General features: G+C 33.5%; 1 long non-coding RNA gene across 1 annotated transcript; it reads right to left on the bottom strand.

Annotated features, from left to right (window-relative positions):
* Positions 1–354: 354 nt before the first annotated feature.
* On the bottom strand, positions 355–1,471 carry LOC117782688. The gene is made up of 2 exons (XR_004617314.1): positions 1,235–1,471; positions 355–516 (listed from the first exon to the last, which is right to left on the bottom strand). It is a non-coding gene; the product is annotated as an uncharacterized LOC117782688 (long non-coding RNA).
* Positions 1,472–20,650: the final 19,179 nt, after the last annotated feature.

Below are 20,650 nucleotides of genomic sequence, written 5' to 3'. Positions count from 1 at the left end.
TAAGGGTCTACAGATGAGCAAAGCGTAAAAAGGGGAACAAAAACGGTCTTTTTCAATAATTTTTTTTAATGTTTTTTCATTAGTTTATTATGTGTTAAGTTTTTCAATTCAACGTGTATTTAAATTTTCAGGGCTTAGTGAGCTTCTTTTTTCGGAAAGAATAAAGCTTAGTGCTGAAAAGCATCTTTCAACCGACACCTGAGTTGCTGGTGTGGCCAAAACAATTTAAGCAAGCTCACTCAAGTGGGGTGATTTTAATTTCATTGTGTGGTAAAATTGATTTATATTACTATTTAATGGTAAAAAACCATTTGCTACATTAAAATTTTCAATTTCAATAAACTATTTTTTTAATTTCTCCGATGCTGGCTCATTTTAGTTTTGCTGAAGGGGCTGCATGTCATCCAAATATGATGAAAATAGCGAACTTTCTTTGGAAGCACTGGAATCATTTGATGAATTGTGATCTTTCTGGGGTGGGGTAGGTTCTGCACCAGAGCCTGTTGCCGCATTCACCTTAAAAATACAATTGTCAGCATTGTTATTATGTCCTTAATTGCAGACACATAATTAAGTTTTTACAAGGATAGTTTTATTAAAAGCACACAAAAATACATACAATATTCAGCAACATAACTACTTCATATATTTACATGCTCTAAAGGACTCAGACGTTTTAAAAACACTTTTACATAAGTTTTTGTATCTTACTTGCTTCAGTTCAAACAAACGGTAGGCAATTTTTTTTAAATTTTGCTTAGCCAGCATTTTTTGATGGTCATTGAATATTAAATTGATGCGCGGATCCATGTAAATGGCTGATAACAATGCTTAATTTTTAAGTAATTTACTTTATTTAACTTTAAGTTGGGCTAACAATTTTTTTCCCAAATAATTTTGGCTTTTTTCAAACTTTAACTTCAGCTCCATCCATGACATAAAAAAGTCACTATATAACATAGCATTTGCTCTTTTTGCAATTTTAGGGTCACATCATATGGGTCCTTAAACACATCAACATATAATTTGACCTAGTCCCAATCAAAACGGCTTGAAATAGACAGCTTCTTGATAGTAAAATCTTTAAAATCTACTAATTTTACCAACATATTGTAGGTGGAGTTCCATCTTGTGATGACATCCAGTGTTGGTATGCATATATTATGTTCAACCAAGATACGTCTGTGCTAATTCATATGTATTGTAATGTGTGGGTAATAAGCTCTAAACTTACCTGTATTTCCTAGTACGCAGAGTTTTACACAGTTGGCGGCAATTGTTGACCTTTTCCGTAATGTCGCCTTGCTTATTAACATCACACGAGCACAACTGAAGTGTGTGCGCAGCACACCGCACCAGATGTATGTTTGTGAATTCAATCGACTCAATTTTTTCCATTAGTTCGTCGTCACTATCATCATTGTAGACTATTGCTTCTTTAGTGGCATTATCATTTAATAACTCAATGACCTTTATCATATTTCTTTCATTGTCGGATGTGATGCTACATATTTATAATAAATTCATTTTATTATAGAATATTGTAGAAAAGAATATTTAGATTGCCTATTATATTATTCTTACCTAAAAATTTGATCCAGCCTCATGTCGTACTCTTTTATGGTATCTATAATTTCTTTATTTATATAAGCACCTGTATGTGACTGGAACAACTGAATCATCCCAAGGGTTTTTACAATAATTTCCGATTTCAAGTTGGTCGAGCTAATTAGTTGCAAGTTGATACCTAGGATTGCTTTTTCCATCCTTGTTGCCACATCAATTTTTAATGAAAAAAGCTTTCCTTTTGTAAGAGCTTTACTTTAATTTATAATTGCTTTCTCGCGAGTTTTTACATAACTTATAATATTCCTCGATGTAGTTTGGGGCATTCCAAGCGCTTGAAAAATTGGGCATATTATTTCACGAAATCCCTCGCTATCCAAATGCTTGAATGGTCTTCCGTCCTTGGTCACCATTTTTACTAAAGAAGACACAATTTTTTCCTCATTTGTTTCATATGAAATTCTTTTCATCTTTGCCGGACTTTCTTTATTTTGGTCGACACAAACTTGAAAGTCTTCAAAAAGCTCATGGTGTTTGGCAAGCACGTGCCTTCGAAGATTTGTCAGGTGCTTTCCAACTAGCTGCGCACGTTACATACTGACTTGTTAGTGCTTTGATCAAATTGAAAAAAGGCATGGACTTTTTAGTAATTTCGCAGCTCATTTTATTATTTAATTATTTTTATTTTTGTTAGTTTTTTAAATTTTAATTTTTCTTCACAAAATTCGAAGTTTATTGTACACAATTTCATCCAGAAATTACCCTATTTTTGTTTGAGCCGAGAAAACCGGTCTCTGAAAAGCCCGACCGAAATAAAATCGAATCGAGTGGTCATTGCTTGAGGATTTCCCTTAAACACAATTGAGTGTGTTTTCTCTCAACCTTTTTGGGATCTGTCCGAATGAAACAGGTTTTTTTCAGGTAGTATGAAAGTGTTGACCTTTTTTTGCAAGCTCTGATTTATATTCAAATACATTATTTTTAAGAATTTATTAATTTTTCGTTTTGAATAACAATATGTAATTAATTATAGGAGTAATAGCACAGGGGGATATTATTCATTGCATTGCGAAATTCAACACCCATTTTGCTGTTGATAACTTCTTGAAACGTCTCTTGCTCAGAACCGGTGAATAATCCTTGTGTTTCCAAAACAAAGTCATTGAAATGTATTAACTTTCTTACCGTTGATCTGTCTCTTAGCTTCCTGGGACTTTCTAAATTCTCTTCTCCAGTCTCATATTCTTCTTCGTTGTCTCTTTCCTGTAAGGTTTCTTCATTTTCGCTTCTTTCAGAAAATGGTTCACTTTGATTTTCTTTGATTCTGTCTTGGCATGTCCTTTATTGAGTATCTGGCAGGTTGTTCGCAATAACCAATATTCTCTAAATACTTGACATGTCTAGACAAGACTATTTTGTTTTTTTTCTTTTAAGTAAAATCTGAATGGCTTATCACCATCGCATCCAACTAGGTAGCCTTTTACCACCTTTTTATCCATTTTATTCCCTTTCTCTGCAGGAATATGTGCGTAACGAAAATGTTTGATTCTCGGCTTCTTACCCATCCATAGGTCAAATAAACTTTTTTCCGACATGCCTAGCTGCGTGTCAACTCGTCAAATATTTTTTCAGTATCTTTGGTCAAAAGCATGCAACTCTGACGAAAATTCTAAAAACTCTTAGAAAAATATGCAACGTTTTACACACCAAAATCAAATCCGGAAGTCTGTGCTCATATTTTGCCTCTAGTCCATTGTTTTATTCGATCCAAAAATTCTTAAGCCTTGCAATATGTATCAAAACCTCGTTAAAAAGCTGATCCTTGGACGTCGCTTCAAACTGCTGCTTTAGAGCCTCTCATGTGCTGTTTCTTTGTTCGTTATCTTCTGATACACCTCATCTGTTACGGCACCCAAAATCATCGTTTTAGCATAGCTGCTCGCCTTACGATACAAATCGAACTTTTCTTTATGCTTTTTAATTTCAGAAGCCGCTGCACCTTCTGGTGGCTCTGATTTTACTATTTCATCATCCAGTACATCTAGAGATCCATCGTGATAATCCAGCATATCACGTGTCTTTCTCTTCCATAGTGGCCAATCTGTTTTACCAGCCAATGGCTTTATACTTAAAACCTTTGCAAAATCCATAATTCTTTCTTTAGTCTTGCGCATCTACACTCATCTGGGGCCCATAACCTGTTAAAGTAGATCTTTACTCTTCTCAGGATGGAGTTTATCAAGTCATTTGCATATAAAAACTTAAAATGACACTACAGCTTCTTTTTCTTCGTAAGTATGTGTGTGTGCGTTTTAGAGATGATACTTTCAGCTTAAAGAACTAGTTCATATAGTAAATTGATACATTTATATTTAAAACATTACTTCAACAGTTTTCAGACCAAGGTGTGCTTATTTAAGGTGACGTCTTCGATACAGTTGGCCTCTTTGAGGTACCTTTTCTGACAGCTTGACAGCAAACGTCAACGAGAGAGAGTTTGTTTATGTAGCTAATTTTTGTAGTTTGTGTTCTCTCTCTCAAGTGAAATCAACAAACAGTTTTTCAGAATTGTGAATTTTGGGTTACTTTTAAATTTAAATAAAAATGTCAAAGCAATGTTGCAATTTGTGCCGCTCGAGCCGCTTTTAACGAGAAGGACAGGATTTGCGATAAGCATTTTAAGGAGTCTGATTTTTATTATGCGACTCAAAATAAATCGAAACGCAGGCGACTGATAAAATATGCTCTACCGCAGAGGATACAGGAAACGAAAAAATTATAGCCAATTTTCACAGAACACAATTCCTCAGATTGTAGTGATATTCTCTGCGATTTTAATTTGAAAACTGAGTATGCTGACTTTTTGTTATTCATATCAATCTATATATATATGTGTAAATCTTTTTGTCCAACTGACTCATTTAGCTTTATACAGGCTAAACGGCTCAAGGTACAAGCTTGAAATTTTAACACAACACATATATGACAAATTCATCGGCGCTTAGGACGTCGTTTTCCAAAATTCACCCTACAAGTGCGTTAAATTCGAAGTCAAAGTTCGCATTCACTTTAAGTTTACATTTATTAGAGTTTGGTCAGGTGACGGCCTCAGAATCTAGGTGGCGCAGAGGATGGTGTATAGACTAAGGCGCTAGAGGTCCGCGGCTCGATCTCCCGAAAAGCCAGGTTTTTATTTTGATTTTTTATATTTTTTATTTTATCAATATTTTTGAAATCAAAAAAATATTGCAACATTTTGCATTTTTGTTTCTTATGCTGCTTTATAATTGTTATTCTTTTTATTAATTTCGCACAAAATCTCAAAAGACTGCAACATAAGATTTGTTTAACAGACGTTGTTTGGTCAGCTAGCGGGGTTGGTACTTAGGTAGTGCAGAGGATTGTGTGTTAGACTCATTCGCAAGAGGCCCTCGGTTCAATCCCCGGACCCGCCAAGATTTTATTTTAATTTTTTATTTTTTTTTTTTAAATATTTTTTTTTACATTCATTAGTATTTTGGGCCCCCTACATGATATTTAAAGCATTTTCAGTGCAATTTTAAGAATTTATAAAACAGGTAAGTTTCTGATTTTGTATCATGGCAGGGCTCGAACCGAGTTATTTTTCAAACTGTAGTTCTAGTTATGTGATAGGTCGGCGACTCTAACTTCTGAGCCACGGGACCACACACAATATTAAACAATTTGATTTACATCGGCCGCCATAGGAACAATCGGATGTAATATAACCTTTAGTATGAACAACTCTTTTGATTTTTTTTAGCTATTTCAACCAAACTTACGGAACATGTCTTTTTTAACATATGTTACACCCTGTCAACTTCGTCAAAATCGAATGAATATATCATATAGCTGTCATAGGTACAATCAAGCTCAAGTTAACCTTTAGTATGATAAACTTTTTTGTACCCTATTACATATCAACCAAACTCGCAGATGGTATATTTGAGACTGCCTGTTACACCAAGACCAAATTTGGTGAGCATCGGGTAACTATATCATATAGCTGCCATTGGAACAATTGGATGCAAATTAACTTTTAGCATGAAAATTATTTTTTTTTGAGCTCTCTCAACCAAACTCACAGAATATGTAGTCTAGTTTGGTCTAAATCGTCGGTCACTGCGGACGGCAGTTCGCGTTAGTGACGAAAGCATTATGAAGGGTGCGAGAGGCGACTAACAATATATACAGCTAAGTTGGAAAATTTGCTACGACTGTCCGATCAGATCGAGTTATAAAACGATCGAAAGGTTTAGTCCTAACTTACAAAATGGCATATTAAAACTTTTGGTAAAATTGTTTCTTTTTTTTAAAATTCTACTTAAAAATACGCGTTGATTGATACTTCAATCACCCAAATCCGATAACTGGTTCAAAAGATAAATCAATTTGAAATTTTTAGTGGACTTCTCAAAATTAAGTGAAAAGTCAGTTTGTTTGTCTGTTTGTCTGTTTGCATCAAAGCGCTAAAGAAACTTAAATGTAATGATGGGAACTTATTAATTTCGAAAATCTAGAAATGTTTGTTCTACGACTTTTTGAAAAAACCGCTAGTTTTGCGTGAAAACGCTTAATCCCGGTAAAATTGAAACCTCAACAGTTTCCAAACCATAGAAGCTACAGATATCTTCTATATATTATTTGAAAGGTGTGTTTGAGGGCTTTTAGGCGTACCTTTAAACTTTTTACCTAACTGCACTGCGCAAAAAGTAATTTTTATTTACAAAGAAGCTTACCCTTTTTGCTCACAGTGCACAATGCCAATTTTCGCTTTTTTTTATTAATTTATATTTTTTTTTTAAATTTTTAGATTAAACTGAATTTTGTTCGTCACAAAATTGGATATCAGAAATTTTGGGGCTAGAAATTGCTTTCGTCACTAGGCTTTTACCTCGTGTAGAGGTTTTTTTTGTTTAATAAAAAACTAGAGGACCGATGCTACAGTCGAGCATACACTACTGTTGGAGACCCCGTACTCACTATGGCAAAAACAAATAATGGAAAAGTTAAAAAATATTTAGTTAACTTAAATGCATGTTCTATCATATTGGTTACAATGTCTCATAAAACATAAAAGATTTTCATACTAAGACTTGATTTTCGCCCGATCGGTTCTATGACAGCTATATGATATAGTGGTCCGATTTGAACCAACTTTGGACAGGATATATAAAAGTTTTATGCTTATTCAATCAGTTTGGATACGATATCTCATTAATTGAAAAAGTTTTTTATACTAAGACTTACTTTTCACACGATCGGTCCTATGACAGCTATATGATTAGAACCAACTTTGATAAGGATGTATATGACTAACTTAAATGCATATTCTATAAACTAAAAAGTTTTTCATACTAAGACTTGATTTTCGCCCGATCGGTCCTATGACAGCTATATGATGTAGTGGTCCGATTTGAACCAACTTTGGACTAGATATATAAAGACAAGTTTTATTTATATTCTATTAGTTTGGTTACGATATCTCATAAAACAAAAAAGTTTTTCATACTAAAGCTTGATTTTCGACCGATTGTTCCTATGGGCGCTATATGATATAGTGATCCGATTCGAAAAAGAAACAAACTTGACCTGCCTGCAATATAGTGGAATCTACATACCAAATTTGGTGTCACTAGCTTTTAAATTGTTCTTATAATTTGGATATGCAATGCGTGGCCGAATTTTGAAACAAACTTGATCTTGCAATATAGAGGAACCTCTACATAAAAAGTTTGGTGTCTCTATCTCTTATAGTCTCTATAGAGATCTAAGCGGACAGACGGACATTGCTATAAAGACTCGGCTGTTGATGCTGATCAAGAATATATATACTTTATAGGGTCTGCCATGCCTCCTTCTGCGTGTTACGCACATATTCGTTAAAAACAAACCCAATAGACCCCTGTACTTTTGTTTAGTACGGTGTCTAAAAAGCCATGATCAAGCAAGATTCGAACCCGGAGCTTCTGCTTCTAAATCTAACACACCATCCTCTGCACCACTTTGCCGCGCCTAACCAATCTCTGTTACACTACAAACACATGTAAACAGAAAATACATGGGAACTTTGAACTTTAATTTAAGGCACTTTCACTTCGATTTTGGAAAAACCCAGCGTTATCTCCCGATGAAATTATCTTAAGAATATTGTGGCCAAGTTTTGAGGTCATACGCCCGTCTGGGCTGTACAATGCTAAGTCAGTCAGTGAGTCAGTTTGACAAAGAGATTTATATATATATATATTTCAAATTTGTATATTATACTTTATATATTCAAAAATAAATATTTATTAGTTTTCCATTTATATTATAAAAACGGATGACCGTCTGTAGACTGTCTTGTCGGTTTGATCGGAAAAGAATATGGCCGTTCACTTGCATCACAAGGGAATATCGTACGCGACTTTTAACGATAAGTTTTGTCATTTCTTGATTCTAATGTTCTTTTTGAGTTGGTAATCACTAATATAACTATAAATATGCAATTTACTTAAATTTAGTTGTCTATTATTTATAAAAGATATAAATTTGTAAGCAATTTAAAATGAACAATTTCTTGAGTTGATAGATTCGGTAGAAGCGACGATAAGTTTAGCAGTGATAAAAGTGATGGGACTCCAATTATGTTGTCGACAACATTTAATCTAAAGACCCATACTATTTCAAAACCATTAGAAAGTTGGAAAAATATTGAAAATGATAATTCCGATGCATTTCTTCAAGATTTAAGCCTCTCATTCAATGCTTCCCAAGACGCTCACGCAACAGTTTCATGTAAAGTTTTGATCCTATACCCTTTGATATAGAAGAACTATCCTCATTAACAACTGCATGCTTCAAACATTTCTAAAGCCTTCGATCTTCATTGCCCATACTTGAACCAACTAGTCCTTAAATCCAGTCTACTTCCCGCCGAGTTCTGCTCCAAGATTGAAGGAGTTATCGTAAATTTGGTATTGTGGAAAGATAACAAGTGCGGCAGGCTGGCATCTATATATACATATAGAGATGAAAAAATTGTTTGTCTGTTTGCATCAAAGCGCTAAAACACATTAGATGTTATTATGGGGACTTAATCCTTTTCGAAAATCTAGAAATGTTTCATGTTTTTCATGTTTCTTTCATGTTTTTCAACATTGAAAATGCGATAGCAAATTTATAAAATATATATCATTTATTTTTAATTTTGTGTTCTTATTTTAAGATTTTATGAAAAAAAATTTTTTTGTATGTCAGTAAGTGCCTTTTACCGCTAATTTGCGCCCTTTCTCATGACACGCCTACTTTTATTTTGTAGTTGATATTTATTTTAAAGTGTTCTAAATATATGTTTTAAATTTAAGACTGATATCTCAACCAGCTTAAAAGCTAAAGTTTTTTCCCATCAACTTCAGCCAAACCTGCCATAGTAAAGCCTATGAACGTTTCAAATTATTTGCTTCTAAGCATAGGCTACCTCTATGGTGTAACATGGAAAAATTCCGTTTGTTGTGTTACTAAAAGTAAAAACCTGCCATAGTAAAGCCTATGAACGTATCAGATTATTTGCTTCTAAGCATAGGCTATCTCTATGGCGTAACATAGAAAAATTCCGTTTGTTGTGTTACTAAAAGTAAAAAATCTCCAATCGGGCACAATTGTGGCAATGGTTTTTTTTATAATCTCTCCTTGAATATTCACAGAATCAAAAACAAAAGTCAAATTTGGTGGACTCGACTGGACTCGGTTTTGAAAATCAACCTATAGTTGAAAAATTCCCCAAAATTAGGTTCATAGAAAAAAAAAAAAAATTTAACAATTTTTAAAATTTTTTTTTTATCAACTATCTTTTAAAGAAAGAAATAAGTTTGATACCAAACCTCACCTCGATTTAAAGATATACTGATCAAAAGTTGCACTTATAACCAAGGCTGCAAGCCGGTTCTGAGCAGAGCCTCGTTAAACCGGTTCGGTTCGGGTTTTTAAAGCTATCCGAGTCGGATCATGAACCGAACCACTGAAACTATAAACTCTGTGAACCCGAACCGAACCAAATTCTTCAATAATAGGTTCGGTTCAAAAAAAAATATTTACAAATGTACTTTTTATTAGTGATGTAAAAATACATCGAAATATCGACAACTAAATTTTCGCGGAAGCGATAATCGAGTACTTCAACTCTACGATCCATCGGTTTCCATGAACACATCGACATGGTAGTAGTTTATTTTCAGAACTAAATGATCTTCAATCTAAACTTTTCTTGTAACTTAGTGCTAATCGAGAAGTGAAGTGATTCAATCGCGCGGAAACAAAATAAGCTCACTTTATTTATATTTTAACATAAAAATCACAAAATAATAAGTCATCTTAAAACTAGTTTAGACTTTTATAAAATTTTATTTTTTTTAAATTAATTTCAAGAAAAATTATACACAATATAAATATTTCGTTGAATAAAATTAAACTAAGGCTCAAACCCAAACCTTTGGTTTAGGAGGTATATAAACCGGTTTGCGAGCCGAACCTTAGTTTTGCTTTATGGTTCGAACCATCGAACCGAACTATTTCCAAAATTTTTGTGGCTTGCAGTTTTACTTCAAACGCATATTTTCTCTCGTTCAGAAATTTTTCGAAAATGACCCCAGCTTTGGAATTCTCCAAACGCCACAAAAATTTTAGTTAATCATAAAACTTTCTGTTTAAATTACTCGAACCATTTCTCAATTGAACCACATTCAAATTTTTGCTAAATGGAACAACTCAAAACTGATTTTTGGCACGTACTTTCCTGAAATACGCCATAGAGCGGTGGTGCAGAATTTTTCCTAAATTTCTTACTATCGTTACTGTACATTGTAATGTTTTTTAAAATAAAATAAATTAATAAATAAATGGCATTCATAGGCAGCAATAAACGGCTTTTTGAGCAGATATTTATATTTACATTTACATTACACAGTAATATTTTAATTTATTTGTTAATTTAAATGTATAGTTAAGTGTCGGCTGCTTATAGCTTGACAATAAATAAATAAATAAATATATCAGTGCCAGAAATGAATTTATTACCAATAAATTGAAGTTTTTGTCCGATGGCTAAATTGCCTGTTTGAATTTCATTGCGCATCAGCTTTGAAATGCCCCTCAGTAATTTTTTAATATAATTGATCATATAACAACAGCAAACTTATGGATCCATTTTGATTTGAATATCCATATTTGCCCTTTGCATAGAAAGAAGGTGTTTATTAAAGGCATTCACATTAATTTCTGCAAGTCTCCTCATAACAAAAACTTGAGATTTTTTAAACAAGATCTAAAATTGTAGTTCTTGCAAGTGAGGTTAAATTCTTCGTGTGATAGAAAGTTTTCAAATATGCTTAAGTTGGCAATCATGTCATTTGAATGCTGTTGAGCTAATATGCTGCAAATTTTCTTTAAATTTTCCTAATGATGAGGAAGATTTGGAGTTTTTTCGGGTAGTGGCATTAAAATATTGGTATAAGGCATAGGAGGAAATGAAATACCACATCGGCATATGAACTGATTTCGCACTTGTCTAAAACATGAATTACACTAGGCAACAGCCAAAAAATTACATGAACCAAACCTACTTTTTTGGATAGATTTGGGGCCCCAAACGACGAAAAACATTTTTTTTTTTCTATATTGAGATTTATTTTTTAGAATTTTTTAAAAATCTAGCTTTTTAATTATTTTTTTTCAGAGGTGCGCCCACATTTGTCATAATTTCTCGAGAATGCCAAAATCGATTTTAAAAAGCTTTACTCTTTCTGAAAGTTAATGAATATATCTCTAATTCATTGAAACTTATGATTTAAACCAGTAGTTTAATATCAATATCAATTCTAGAATTAAAAAAATTATGATATTTTTTTAGCTATTTTCTTAGTTTTTTACTTTAAAATTCGAGAAAACGTCGAAAAAAAAATATTGCATTTTGTTTTCTATTTTATTTGAATAGCTGCATTAATTACGCGTCGGAGAGACGGCAATATAATATTATTTTGTGTCCAGGCATGTTTTTGTCGACTATGATGACTTCCATGTGGAGCGGCATGACCTTTTGTATGAAAATTGTTTGTGTTTTTTGAGATATCATAACCAAACTCACAGAATCTGAATTTTTTATTGTCTCACACATTATGAACGATCGATTATGCCATAGGAACGATCGGTCGAAAATCAAGTTTTAGTATGAAAAACTTTTTTGTTTTTTGAGATATTTTAGCTAAACTGACAGAATATGCATTTAAGATGGTCATTTGAACTATTAAATTTGTTTTATATATATAGCTATATTAACTACCCATCGTTAAGTATGTTTACCGTTAAAATCTATGGAAAGACGGCTAAGTAATTAGCATATAAGCAATACAACAAGTTTTTCGCAAAGGTTGATTTTCGACAGCTATATGATATTGTGCTCCGATTTCAACCAAATTCGGTAAGGCTGTGAAGATCAATCAAAAATACCCAATTCATGTTGAATTGTGTAATTGAAATATCTCCAAAAATAAAAAATTTTTTTATACTAATACTTGGTTTTGTATCGATCGGTCCTATGGCAGCAATATGATTTAGTAGACCGATTTGAACCAGCTTCGGTAAGGATGCATAAGACCAACTTCAATGCATATTCTATCAGTTTAGTTAAGATATCTTTTATACTAAACTTGTTTTAAGACCGATCGGTCCTATGACAGCTATATGATAACAAAAAAAACGTCTACACTAGGTAAAAGTCTAGTGACGAAAGCATATTCCAGCCCACAAATTTCTGATATCCAATTTTGTGATGAGAAAAATAAAGTTTAAAATAAAAATTTTAAAAAATGTTATAAATTAATAAAAATAAATCTCAAAAATTGGCATTCTACACACTGTGCGCAAAAAGGGTGAGCTATCACGAACATAATAATTACTTCTTGCGTAGTGCCGAATGCCAATTTTCGTGTTTTTTTTTTTATTAATTTATATTTTTATTTACAATTTTTATTTTAAACTTTATTTTTTTCGTCAGAAATTTTGGGGCTGGAATATGCTTTCGTCAATAGACTTTTACCTTGTGTAAAGTTTTTTTTTTTTTATTATATTATAACTATCATTAATGCAGACAGATAATAAAATATGTTAATTTATTTGTTGAATTTCTTTCATATTTAAATAAAATTGTTTTCTTTAATAATAAAGAGAACAAGAGGGCTCCGTCCCCTGCTCGCTTTGCTCGCGGTGAGGTGCGACTACAGTGGAGCACGCTCGACGGTAGGATACCCTGAGCCCATGTACTCTTTTATAAAAGTTGATTTTCGACCAATTGTTCCTATGGCAATTATATGATATATGAAACCGAATTAAACCAAATTCGGTCAGAATGTAAAAAACCAAGCTAAATGCATATTCTAACAGTTTGGTTAAGATATCTCAAAAAAACAAAAAACTTATTCAAATTAAGACTTGATTTTTGTCCGATCCGTCCTATGACAGCTATATAATATAGTGGGCCGATTTTAACGAACTTCGGTCAGGATGTACAAATCTGAGTTAAATGCATATTCTATCAGTTTGGTTAAGATATCTCAAAACAAAAAACGTCTCTATTGCATAGTCTATATGTCTCTATATGTTATAGTAAACCGATTTTGACCAAATTTGGTCAGGATGTATAATAGAAGCCCAGATGCTTATTCTATCAGTTTGGTTCTAATATCTCAACAAACAAATAACTTTTTCATATTTAAACTTCATTTTCGATGTATTGCTCCTGTGGCAGCTATATGCTATAGTACTCCGATCCAAAAATAAAACTTGATCTGCCTATGGTATCCAGGAACCTACATACCAAGTTGGAAGTCTCTAGCTCTTATGGTCTCCGAAATCGACGCGTTCAAACAGACGGACGGATTCTGATCAAGAATATATATACTTTGGGGGGTCTACCCCCCCAATAAATTTCATATGCGTTGCTGAAAGACACAACAAGTTTAGGTCAATTCAACTAGTTTGAGCCCGAATTGTCAAAAAACAAAACTAAACTATCTGGCTACACTGGATTTTTCTGCAACACAAAACAAAAATTTCTGACAACACTGCCTATTTTTTTCGCGCAAATGCTGTCTGCTACATAGGTTTGCTGATATGCCACTCTATTGCTGCTGTCATTTTTGGACTCTTAGTAATATGTATATATACACTTAATCGATAATATCTTGCCGAAATGAATAAGTGTGATAAACCAAAAAACGCGGAATTTTATTGACTATAACTTATTGAAATTTGATAAAGATGTCATATGTCAATTTTTCAAAAATCGCTAACATGTAAGCTAAAAAACCTTATTTTAACAGCAAGGTGTTACCTGAGTACTTAAGAAAAAAAGTTTAAAGGTACGCCTAAAAGCCCTCAAACACACCAATGATATATAGAACACATCTGTAGCTTCTATGGTTTGGGAACTGTTGAGGCTTCAATTTTAGCGGGATTTAGTGTTTTCCCGCTAAACTAGAGGCTTTTCAAAATATCGTAGAACAAACATTTCTATCATTACATTTAAGCTTTTTTTAGCGGTTTGATGCAAACAGACAAACAAACAAACAGACTTTTCATCTCATTTTAAGAAGTCCACTAAAAATTCAAAACTTAATTATCTTTTGAAATAGTTGTCGGATTTGGGTGATCGAGGTAACAATCGACGAGTATTTTTAATAAGAATTTTAAATAAAAAACAAATTTTACCAAATAGCCCCAACGTCGCCATTAGCTGCAATCATTAAGATTTTTCCCCTCCCATTTACACCCTCTTATCTCATAAACCAGGTGAGTTGGCAAAAGTTTTAGTATGCCATTTTGTAAGTTAGGACTAAGCCTTTCGGTATATAACTTATCTGATCGGACAGTCGTAGCAAATTTTCATTGTTAGCTGTATATATTGCTAGTCGCCTTTCGCACCCTTCGTGCTGCTTTCGTCGCAAGCGCGAACTGCCGTTCACAGTGATACTAAACATACATAGTATGAAAAACTTTTTTTTTCATAGTAAGTACGGGGTCTCCGACAATAGAGTATGCTCGTATGTAGCAATGCGAGCAGGGGGCGGAGCCCCTAGTTTTTCTTTATAATTAAAGAAAAAAAATTTTTTAATATGAAATACGGTCAAGACCTAAATTTATATATTTTACTATCAGCCTGCATTAATGATAAAGTTACAATGTCAAAAGCAAAAGCAATTGCAAAAATTTTTGATATCTAGTGACGAAAGCAATTTCTAGCCCCAAAATTTCTAATATCTAATTTTTTGAAGAACAAAATTCAGTTTATTCTAAAAATTTTAAACAAAAATATTAATTAATAAAAAAGCGAAAATTGGCATTCGGCACTGCGCAAAAAGTAATTTTGATGTACAAAGAAGCTCACCCTTTTGCTCACAGTGCACGATGCCAGTTTACGCTTTTTTTTTTTTTATTAATTTGTAGAGGTTTTTTTTTGTGGGATTGTTTATTTCTTTGATTTTAGTATGTAATAAAATACATTGTTTATACCTTTGATTTTAGTATATAACAAGTGGGAAAGGCAATAGTCGAGATCCCGACCAATCCCGATATAATAAAAGTATTTTAAAGAAATTAATGCCTAATAAAAACTACTGTATACTGTTGGGTGATTGTATTTAAATAATAACTTCATAAATAACTTTGGTTAGCTTTTACTGCCGTTCTACATGTCCGATCTTGCTGCGGTTAACTGATATAATATATATTAATATAATAATATTAGATAACGTTATTTAACCTAAAAACTGTATTATCTTATAGCCTGCGGGTGTGGTGGTTTTTCGCGATTTGTGGGAGCGGAAAGGGGCGTGGCTTGAATTTGAAACAAACTTGATCTGCGTGGGGTTGTGCCAAATTTGGTTACTCAATCTCTTATAGTCTCTAAGATCCTTGTGTTTACACAGACGGACGGACGGATTTACGGGCGCGGAAGGGGGCGTGTCTAAAATTTTAAATAAACTTGACCTGCTTCAACGAATTTGAAGTCAGTGGGTAAAAGTCTGGTATCTCTAGTTATTATAGTCTCTGAGATCTAGGCTCTCACACAGACGGACAGACAGACAGACAGACGGACGGACGGACAGACACACATGGCTAAATCGACTCGGCTGTTGATTCTGATCAAGAATATATATACTTTATGGGGTCGGAGATGCCTCCTTCTCCCTGTTACATATATTCCAACGAACACAATATACCCTTTAACTTATTTTTTAAGTAACGGTTATAAAAAGATACATTGTTTATTACTTTGATATTGGTATGTAATGTGATACTATATTTTTTTATATTCGATAAAAATATGGTTTATAACTAAGCGAATTTAATTATATAATTTCACGGACTTTAAAAATACGCGTTGCGTTACGTGGAGATCTGTTATTCGGCTACAAGTGTCACAGATGACACATTTTATAGCAGACGCTAGCCGCTCCGAAGGCACTGAACTACCAGGGCTGATGAGGTATCTTAAGGCGATCTTATAAAGTCCCGGCATGGACGGCTTATGCGAATTCCAGAACTGCAAGGGATCACTTTCCCATGAAGCAGTCGGCAAGCTTAGAAATAACTTTAGCTCACTATTTTCGGGGTCGTTTTCGCTCGCTTTTCAGACTACAGAGTGACCAACGCAAAAATATCATAAAATATCCCAAAAAAATAACCAACCCTAAAACCAACAAACGACACAATTTTCGTTTTTGCCTATTTTATCTCACACAATATTTTTTAAGCCAGAAAGGCTTAAATTGATTTCAAACTATGCAGAATTGTTTTCTTGACCTGACGCAGTTGTTACTTGATTTAAACCTAAAGCAGTTGCTAGTATAAAGTAGTTGATAACCAAAAACCATTGTTAACCTGAGAAATTGCCATTGGTTTCAAGACAATATTTTGAAGATCATAAAGGCTGGTTCAAATATTGAGCCTTGTCAAATTTTTTTTTACAACCTGAAGCAGTTGTTACATGAATGGTTGGTATAAAATAACTGTACTGATCAATTGTGAACATGATGAAGTTGATAACTAATATCAATTTTTAACCTGAATTGGACAAATGCCTTGCTTTTCGATTTTCATATTTTCTAATAATTGAATTTAAAGTTGGACCAAAATTTATCAGTGCTGCCAGTTTAACAATTTAGTTGCTAGATCTGGCAACTTTTAAAAAAATTTGCAACTTTTTTTTTAAAAATGCTATTAGCCACAAATCTAGCAACTTTTAATTTTTCTTTAGCAATTTTAGCAACTTTATTCCAAATCTAGCTGTTTTTAAATTTGCTATAACATTTTTGCCCATTTTTGTACATTTTTTAATTGATCACACATATTACGATAAGTAATGCAGTGGGCGCATTCAAGCAAAACAAGGGGGCTCCACCCCCTGCTCGCTTCGCTCGCCTACCCCCGGCTCGCTTCGCTCGCGGTGAGGTGCGGCTACAGTCGAGCACGCACGACAGTAGGATACCCTGAGCCCATGTACTCTTTTATAAAAGTTGATTGTTGCCCATTTTCAATGGGCTCAGGGTATCAAAAATTACACACGCGAAACTATGAACAACTTTCGGTTTTCTTTAATCACTGTTCTTATCACTGCAGACTACATTATAAATGCCTCACTGAACTAATACATCACTCGGTATTATATTTAACTTATTTAAAATTAATTAGAAATTGATAAATTGTTAAATCGCAAGTCGCTATCGTAATCGCTTGCAATCGATGTAGCGTGTGTCAAGAGTAGCCACAAACTACAACTTTGCTCAGCCTGCAATCTGGCAGCACCCATTTTCCTCTCTCACTCTCTCCCTCTTACCACTAAGCAAATAACCTATAGAGAAGTCATCCCATACAACTGAAAGTGTCTCAGCTAAAACCATGACGGGGCGTCCACTGGGTAATTTTTCGGTGGATGCGTCCTTTGAGGGAAATTATTTTTGGTTTCGATTCAGTTGGCTGGCCGAGCTCGTTGCTGGCACAGCAAGCGAAACACAAAACATGCGTGCTATGAAATACCCTATAGCTATAAAAAATAATTGTCTTTAATATTTTATAAAGAAAAACATCGTAAATCTTATTATTTTATAAATTTAGATAATAAAAAATATGCGATGTGTTGTTTTTATAATTTTAAATATTTATTTGCGCTTGAAATTTCTTCATTAAAAAATTTATTTGTACAGGGTATTAGAGCTTACATACAAATTTTAAAGGGAAGCAACTTATAAACAAAGCGATGTTGTCAATTCTCTCAGCAGCCCATACATATGCACACACTTATTGTAAGATGCACGCATACATAGAGATGAGCCTGCGCGCCCGAATACATCTCTCTCTGTCTGGCTACATAAGGACATGTATGTGCGAAGAGGGCGAGAGATGAATATTCTCATTTTGTATGACTTTTCGACGCGCGCTGCTTGCGCGCTAACAGAGCACTATGGGGAATTTGAGCAGTTTTATGAAACTAATAAATAACTTGAAAACTGAGAAAGATATTCTGATATTGTTTTTTCTTAGTATTATTATTATTTGTTGTTGGAAACGCCACTGACCCATATTACTGCCATTTAGCAAAAAAATAGTGATTTTAAGCTTTATTTTATTAAATATTATTTGAATAATATATAAAAATAGTTAAATAATTTAAAAATTAATTAATCTTTAGTTTTCACACAGCTAGTGTGTAATATAAAAACTAATTAAACTTTTACACTTGGATCGGAATAGAAGAGGAACCAAAACACCACATCAGCCACAAACATAAATGCAGAAAATCTTAACATAATTTTATTTTATATTATATATTTTTATACCCTGAGCCCATTGAAAATTGGCAAAAAAAGGGTATAATGTGTTTGGCAGAATGTATTAACAGGCAGAAGGAGGGGTGGCAGACCCCACAAAGTATGTATATTCTTGATCAGGATCAACAGCCGAGTCGATCTAGCCCTGTCCGTCTGTCTGTCCGTCCGTCCGTCTGTCCGTCTGTCCGTCTGTTTGAACGCGTCGATCTCAGAGACTGTAAGTGCTAGAGACTTCAAATTTGGAATGCAGGTTTGTGAATACCATACGCAGGTCAAGTTTGTTTCCAATTTTTGATTCCACGCCCCCTTCGCCCACAAATTGCAAAAAAACGATTTACAGGCGCAATTTTTGACATAGCACTCCCCAACTGAACAATCAGTTGAGAAGTATGCGTATTAAACGATCCTGAAAATTTCAAAGCGATTGACCCTTAAATAAAGAAGTTATTTCGGAGTTTACATTCAATTCAATAATTACATTTGCATGGCAAATCAAACGTGCGGGCGAGACAGCATGTTCACGTTTGTATGCAAGGCGCGCACAAAGACAGAACGAATTAGTACCCATTTTTTTTTTGGGTACCAAATAAGAATTAAGCGATAAGCAAAAATATTATCGATATCATGTAATGAAAATGTTAATGTATAATTTATGTATATACAAATATACAATTTGATTAAAATATAATTGTGTTAATATATAAATATGTATTTTTGCATGGCAAAAATCAGCAGAAGCTGATAGCTATGTATGAAATTGCATGAGAGAAATAGCGATCATTTTGCAGCACTACTCTTGCATCTTTGCCGAGCACTGAAAGCTGCAAAATAATAATTTTAATTATTAATATTTTCGATTCCTTACACATATATATAATAAGTATCTGCTTATTGTCGTTGTAAAAACTTAGCATTTTCCGCTCTAAGAATCTCATAAAATTAGACATTGCCTTTTATTTCAAATTTCGCGCGCACTGCAGCAGCCTTTGGCAGGCTTGAATTTGTTGCGTGAGGGAGAGAGTGAGAGAGGAAAATGGGTGCTGCCAGATTGCAGGCTGAGCAAAGTTGTAGTTTGTGGCTACTCTTGACACTTACGACTTGCGATTTACCAATTTATCAATTTCTAATTAATTTTAATTAAGTTTATTATATTAAAGTTTATTATATTAAACTTATTTAAAATTAATTAGAAATTGATAAATTGGTAAATCGCAAGTCGTAATCGTAATCGAGTGATGTATTAGTTCAGTGAGGCATTAATAACGTAGTCTGCAGTGATAAGCACAGTGATTTAAGAAAACCGAAAGTTGTTCATAGTTTCGCGTGTGTAATTTTTGATACCCTGAGCCCATTGAAAATGGGCAACAATCAACTTTTATAAAAGAGTACATGGGCTCAGGGTATCCTACTGTCGAGCGTGCTCGACTGTAGCCGCACCTCACCGCGAGCGAAGCGAGCCAGGGTAGGCGAGCGAAGCGAGCAGGGGGCGGAGCCCCCTTGTTTTTCATATAAATTATATTTAATAAAATAATGCTTAAAATCACTATTTTTTTGCTAAATGGCAGTAATATGGATCAGTGGCGTTTCCAACAACAAATTATAATAATACTAAAAAAACAATATCAGAATATCTTTCTCAGTTTACAAGTTATTAATTAATTTTATAAAACTGCTCAAATTCCCCATAGTGCTCTGTTACTTGCGCAGACATGAGCAGCGTGTGCATATGTATGGGCTGCTGAGAGAATTGACAACATCGCTTTGTTTATAAGTTGCTTCCCTTTAAATATTGTATGTAAGCTCTAATACCCTGTTAAAAAAATTTTTTTAATGAAGAAATTTAAAGCGCAAATAAATATTTAAAATTATAAAAACAACATTGTCATTGCCACTCGGTTTTGTTTTGTATGCAATATTTTATAGATGTTTATTAAAAATTCTTTTAAAATATACTTCAACTTTAAACAGTTGAAGTAGTGATGTTAAACTATTTTGAAAATGTTCAAGGTTATTCAAATTTTCAGTTTAGTGTTTAAGGGAATTATTTTAATGCTTTTTGTAGCATTTACTTTTGAGTCCGCTCGTTTAACAACACACGTTTTCAAAACGACAATTCTTATCGGTTTGCGAAATTCGGAACAGCAATTAACTTGATTTGCGGCAATTCCACTCGTTTTTGGAATTCGGAAGAGGCCCGATAATGT

The sequence above is a fragment of the Drosophila innubila genome (assembly GCF_004354385.1).
Source record: "Drosophila innubila isolate TH190305 chromosome 2L unlocalized genomic scaffold, UK_Dinn_1.0 5_B_2L, whole genome shotgun sequence".
Taxonomy (NCBI): Eukaryota; Metazoa; Arthropoda; class Insecta; order Diptera; family Drosophilidae; genus Drosophila; species Drosophila innubila.
This window is presented reverse-complemented; position numbering and strand designations above follow the sequence as displayed.